The sequence below is a fragment of the Oryctolagus cuniculus genome, chromosome 2 (genome assembly GCF_051225735.1).
Source record: "Oryctolagus cuniculus isolate XC-2025 breed Fujian yellow rabbit chromosome 2, ASM5122573v1, whole genome shotgun sequence".
Taxonomy (NCBI): Eukaryota; Metazoa; Chordata; class Mammalia; order Lagomorpha; family Leporidae; genus Oryctolagus; species Oryctolagus cuniculus.
This window is the reverse complement of record NC_142868.1, coordinates 134583-140582: the sequence shown is the minus strand read 5'-3', so window position 1 is coordinate 140582 and position 6000 is coordinate 134583.

The following is a 6000-nucleotide window of genomic DNA, read 5'->3' as shown; positions in this document are numbered from 1 at the left end:
GTCGTTGCTGTGGTGATTTCGAGGACGACAGCGTTTCCCGTAAAATCTCCCCCTGAATGGTCTCAGCCCGGGAGGGGCTGGGAGTGGAGGTGTGCGGTCCACACTCGAGCGAAGTGAGTTCGTGCTTCCGGGAGGCTGGGCTCGGGCTGCTCCTGACCCCGTGGGCGGGCGGAGGCAGGTGGTGAGCGGGCTCTGGGTGTGGCAGAGGCAGCCGGGGGGAGGCTGCGGCGCGGCCCCAGGGGTGGGCCCCGGATCCAGCCCTAAGCTCGGTGCCTCGGCCCTGCCCGAAGCCGCAGCTCCCTGCACCCTAGACCAGCGGAGGCGCCCCTGGCCGGTGGGCTCCCCTGCCTCAGGACCTGTGCTTGGGCGAGCAGTCTGTATTCCAGGAAGCCAGACCTGGGCGGTGCGCACCCGTCGGGCTGAAGCCCCAGACCGCGGAGCAGGCTGTGGCCCGCGGAGGGCCGGGGTCCTCACCTCGGGAGTCACCCGTGGGGATCCATCAGGCCCAAGAACAGGTCTTCAGATGCCCACGCCGGCTGTGACAGGGGACAGTGGGACCCCACTAGACTGCAGCTGACCTGCCGGCCCCTCCGCCCCAGGCAGCCAGCCTGCTGCCCTGAGCCTTGCAGAAGGGTGAGGCGTGGGGCACAAAGTGAGCCTTGGAGCACTAGCTCCCGGGGTGGCTCCCCAGGTGTCTGCTGGTTGGAGCGGGCCCTCAGCGAGGTGGCCAAGCCAGGCTGGGGGTGGGGCACAGCCAAGACCTGGGAAGCAGGCCCTGCCCCTCTGTTTTCGTCAGTGTTTAGTCTTCACGCTTTATGCAGCTCAAAATGTTGGATGCCTTTTGAGTCTCGCATCTGCCACCAAAACCGGTGACCTCGAGTTTCGGGTTTTTGGGGCTAGAAGGCAGAGCAGTGTTGTGAGCACGGCCTGTGGCCAGGAGGGCAGAGTGTGTTCCCCTGTGGGCACCACCCTGGGCAGGGCAGCGGGAACAGCCAGGCCCAAGGGGGGAGGTCGGGGCCCAGTGTCAGCGTCAGTCCACTTTGGCAGAGGCTGCTGTAATGCTGTGGGGTGCCAGAGGTTAAGTTTCAAAACTTATTGAAGTGGGGTTCCCCCTAGCGCTATGGCGTAGCGGGTAAAGCTGCTGCCTGCAGTGCCAGCATCCCATATGGGTGCTGGTTTGAGCGGATCTCAGCTGCTTCACTTCTGATCCAGCTCCCTGCTGTGGCCTGGGAAAGCAGAGGAAAATGGCCCAAGTCCTTGGGCCCCTGCACCCGCGTAGGAGATCAGGAAGAAGCTCCTGGCTCCTGGCTTTGGATTGGCACAGAACAGGCCATTGTGGCCATTTGGGGGAATGAAACAGTGGATGGAAGACACCTCTCTCTCTCTGCCTGTCCTCTGTGTGTGTGTGTGTGTGTGTGTGTGTGTCTGTCTGTCTGTCTGTGTTCTCCCTCTCTCTCTAATTCTGCCTTTCAAATAAATAAATCATTTTTTAAAAAGAAGCTTATTGAAGGAAATAGAACCCCACACACCCCTAAAGTCAGACTGGTTCTCAGGAAAAGGAGTGGACCAAGCCCTGCCCTTCCATGGGAATGACCTCCTGCTCGCCCCCTGCTCCCAGCACCAGCTGTTCCTTTCACCTTACTTGAAAGGCAGGAGGCAGAGCATACTCCCCAGATGTCTGAGTCTCCCCTGGGCAACAGGGGCCCGTGTGGCTGGGCCACCACTGCTGCCTGCCAGGTGCATGGGCAGGGAGCAGGGCGGGAGGCAGAGGAGCTGGGACTCACTGCAGGGACACAGGTGTCACCTCGCCACTGAGCCGAGCACTTGCCCCTCTGGCGGCAGTTTTATTCAGGGTTCTGCTCTTTTGAACCTCTTGGTTCAGAATTGATTCTTTTGGCTACTTGGAAAACAAGACAAGTTCCTGACCTTTCTTTACCCAGGTTTGTTCTGTTTCTGAGACATTACTGGGATGATGAGACCCCAAAGCCAAACAGCAGATCCTGGCATTTTCTGGGGCCAGGAGGCGTGTGTGCCGAGCTGTCCAGGGAACCACCTGGTAGAGCTGAGACCTGGCGCCGGCAGGACACAGCAGGGCAGTTGGCAAGCCCTGCTTCCTTGCATCAGCCGAGGGTGCTGCCGGGGCCCCGGGCCTGGGCTCTCAATCCCCTGCTGACCGCGCTCTGCCCTGCTCACGGCAATCTGATCCACACAGCTGAGCTCCTGGCAGGAAATTCAGTGAACAAGCATTGAACGCTAAAACAAGAGTCGTTTGTCCAGAGTGTCGGACTGGCTGGCGTCCTGAGGCAGCAGAGGTGGTGTCTCCAATGCGTGTGGACACACTACGCGCAGCACGGGCTGTCAGGAGCTGCCCCTTCTCTGTAGAAGGGAGCTAAACCTGTGGGCCTCTGTGTGGTGGCCACGAGCAGGCCATGGGTGTGGGGGAGTCCTGAGGGCTGGGCACTGGCATCTGGGTCTGGGCACATGGACTGAGAGCAGAGGACATTGCAAGAGGGTCATTTTGTCTCTGAGAGGGAAGTGGTCACAGAATGAGATGAACCCGGAGGTACGTGAGGGTGGACAGTGGGAACGTGGGTCTCAGTAGAGGCAGAGCCTGTGGGATTATATGATGATTGTAATATCCGCCGGTTCACTCCAAGGGTGGCTGCTGCAGGCTGAAACAGGAGCCAGAACTCCATCCAGGCCTCCCACACGGGTGGCAGAGATCCAAGCGCCTGGGCCATCTTCCTCTGGCTTCCCAGGTACATCAGCGGGAAGCTTCGTCAGAAACAGAGCAGCCTGGACTTGAACCAGCACTCTATGGGATGTGGGCATCACGAGCGGCAGCTCAGCCCACCATGGCACAATGCTGCCCCCCGCCATGAAGTGGTGGGCAGACCATCTGCAGGCCAGGCCCTGTCTTGGTGGCGCTGCACAGGCCACTGACTGGGACGGGAGTGAGCAGGTGGCCCTGTGCTCCTGGCCAGTCCTCTGCCCTGGCCTGGCCTTGCTGGCAGAAGCCTCTCCCCAGACACACCCCAGCTCCCAGGTCCTGCACCAAGCCATCCCCATCCAGACTCCAAGCCTTCTGGGAGCCTTCTGGCCCTGGGTGCCCACGTTCGCCTGCAGGCGTGGCTATCACAGCAGCTCTTCTCCAGCCAGAATTGGCGAGCCCTCAGCCTGACAGCTGGTAACCTCTGACCCTCTAAGGGCAAGGCTGAGCTTCCCTCAGCTTTGCACAGCAGAAGCAGCCGTGCATATGCTGCGATGCTACAGTGGGCTGCAGGCTGCAGCAGGGCTAAGTGGTAGGGTGCAGCTTGTGGGATGCAGGCTGTGGGTACAGGGGGTAGAATGCCAGGGTAGGTTGCAAGCTGTGGATTCAGGCTACATGGAGATGGGTGTGTGGTCTGTGTGTGTTCATGGATGGAAGTGGATGTGTGTGTGTTTGTATTCATGGATGGAAATGGGTGTGTTTGTGTACACTGGTGGAGACAGGTGTGCCTGTATGGATGGAGATGAAAAGCTTTTGTATAATCACTAACAGAGAAAGCAGTGCGTGTGTCATTTTAGTTCATGGATAGCACTTTGAAATCTATGATTTTTTTAAAAGATTTATTTATTTATTTGAGAGGCAGAGTTAGGGGGAGAGAGAGGGAGGGAGGGAGGTCGGTCTTCCATCCACTGGTTCACACTCCAAATGGCCACAACAGTGGGAGCTGGGCCATCCTGAAGCCAGGAGCCAGGAGCTTCTTCTCGGTCTCCCACGTGGGTGCAGGGGCCCAAGGACTTGGGCCATCCTCCACTGCTTTCCCAGGCCATAGCAGGGAGCTGGATCAGAAGAGGAGCAGTCGGGACTCAAACCAGCACCCATATAGGATGCTGGCATGGCAGGCAGAGGCTTAACCTATTAGACCACAGCACTGGACATACCCCTGCAATTTTTGAACCAAATAGAAATTTTGCCCCTGCTGGATCTCAGAATTCTAGAACCTACCTGCTCACCTGCATGTTAACGGCTGGAAAAGCAAAACACTTTACAAATGCTTGCAGGAAGATCTGACAGGCTTTCCGGAAGAGGGATTCCCATAGAATCCTGGGCCAAAGTGACAGGTCTAGAGGCAGGTGTGATCCAGCATCTCGAAGTGAATTTTAAGGAGTCAGCAAAGAAGTTTGCTTCTTCCATTCAGCCTAACGAGTTTGCTGGAAAATCCTGGTAAGTGGATTGGCCATGTGATACAACAAGTGAATGTCGTCTGAAGACGTGTCTTCTGGGATGAGTGTTGGTGTGGTGCTGGAGACTGCGTTTCATACTGGAGTGCCGGGGTTCAAGTCCCCGGGAGGCAGCAAGGTGATGGCTGAGGTCCTAGGGTCCCTGCTACCCTCGTGGGAGACACAGATGGAGTTCCAGCTCCCAGATTGAGCCTGGCTCTGCCCTGGCTGTTGTGGGCATTCAGGGAGTGAACCAGTAGATCAAAGATCTCTGTTTGGGGCTGGCACTGTGGCATAGTGGGTAAAGCCATTGCCTGTAGTGCCGGAGTCCCATATGGGTGCTGGTTTGAGTCCAGGCTGCTCCACTTCCAATCCAGCTCTCTGCTAAGGCCTGGGAAAGTAGTGGAAGATGGCTCAAGTCCTTGGGCCCTGTACCCGCATGGGAGACCTGGAAGAAGCTCCTGGCTCCGGATCGGCGCAGCTCTGGCCTGCAGCCATTTGGGGAGTGAACCAGCGGATGCAATACCTCTCTCTCGCTTTCTGCCTCTGCCTCTCTGTAACTCTGCTTTACAAATAAATAAATAAGTCTTTAAAAGAGGTCTCTGTCTTCTACATAAAGTAGAAATAAATACAAAAAGTTTAAATGTTTTATGTCTGCATTGACTTTCGTTCTGGCTAATAACACTTTTTTTAAAAAAATATTTATTTTAAAGTCAGAATTACAGAGGTGGGAGGGAGGGAGGGAGAGAGAGAGAGAGAGATCTTCCATCTGCTGGTTCACTCCCTAGATGGCTGCAACTGCCAGGGCTAAGCCAAGCCAAAGCCAGGAACCAGGAGCTTCATCCTGGTCTCCCACACAGGTGCAGGGTCCAAGCACGTGGGCGTCTGCTGCTGCTCTTTCAGGAGCATCATCCGGGAGCTGGATCGGAAGTGGAGTACCTGGGACTCAAACCAGTATCCATATGGGATGACAGCACTGCAGGTGGTGGCTTTACCCACTACACCGTAACACCAGCCCACCGATAACATTCTAGTTGATAACTTAAGGTTGCCTTTGCCTGAAGAAGTGAGCACAATTACGTGCAATGTAAGAAGACTCACAACCACTGAGACATCACCTGCTGCCTGCCTTTGTCTACAGGGCAACAAGCTGGAATCGAGCCAGAGCTAGGAACTGAACCCAGGTGTCCAATGTGAGGTGCGTGTGTCTTAACACTTGGGCCAAATGCCCACCCACTGTATTTTCAGGTTCTGTCAACAAACCATCAGAAAATAAAAGTGAAAAACAACTGTATTTGGTGCAGCAGGTTAATCTGCCAGCTGGGATACTGGCATCCTATACAAGCACCAGTTCAAGTCCTGGCTGCTCCACCTCTGAACCAGCTCCCTGCTAATGCACCTGGGAAAGCAGCAGAAGATGGCCTAAGTACTTGGGCCCCTGCACCCATGTGGGAGATAGGGATGAACCTCCTGGCTCCCTGGCTTTAGTCTGGCCTGGCTCTAGCCATTGCAGCCATCTGGGGAGTGAACCAGTGGATGGGAGATCTGTCTCTCTCTCCCTCTCTCTCTATAACTTGGCCTTTCAAGTAAAGTAAGTATTTTAGACAAAAAGACAAGTGTATTTATAACAACATCAGAAAATGCCAGGAATAAAATTAACACAGGACTTGCACAGCTCTGGACTAAACACCATGAATGCCACAGAGAAAAGCTGGAGAAGACCTGCACAGCCAGAGAAAGACATCCAGGCACGGCAGCAAGGACTGCACGCAGAGTGTCTGTTCTTCACAGACT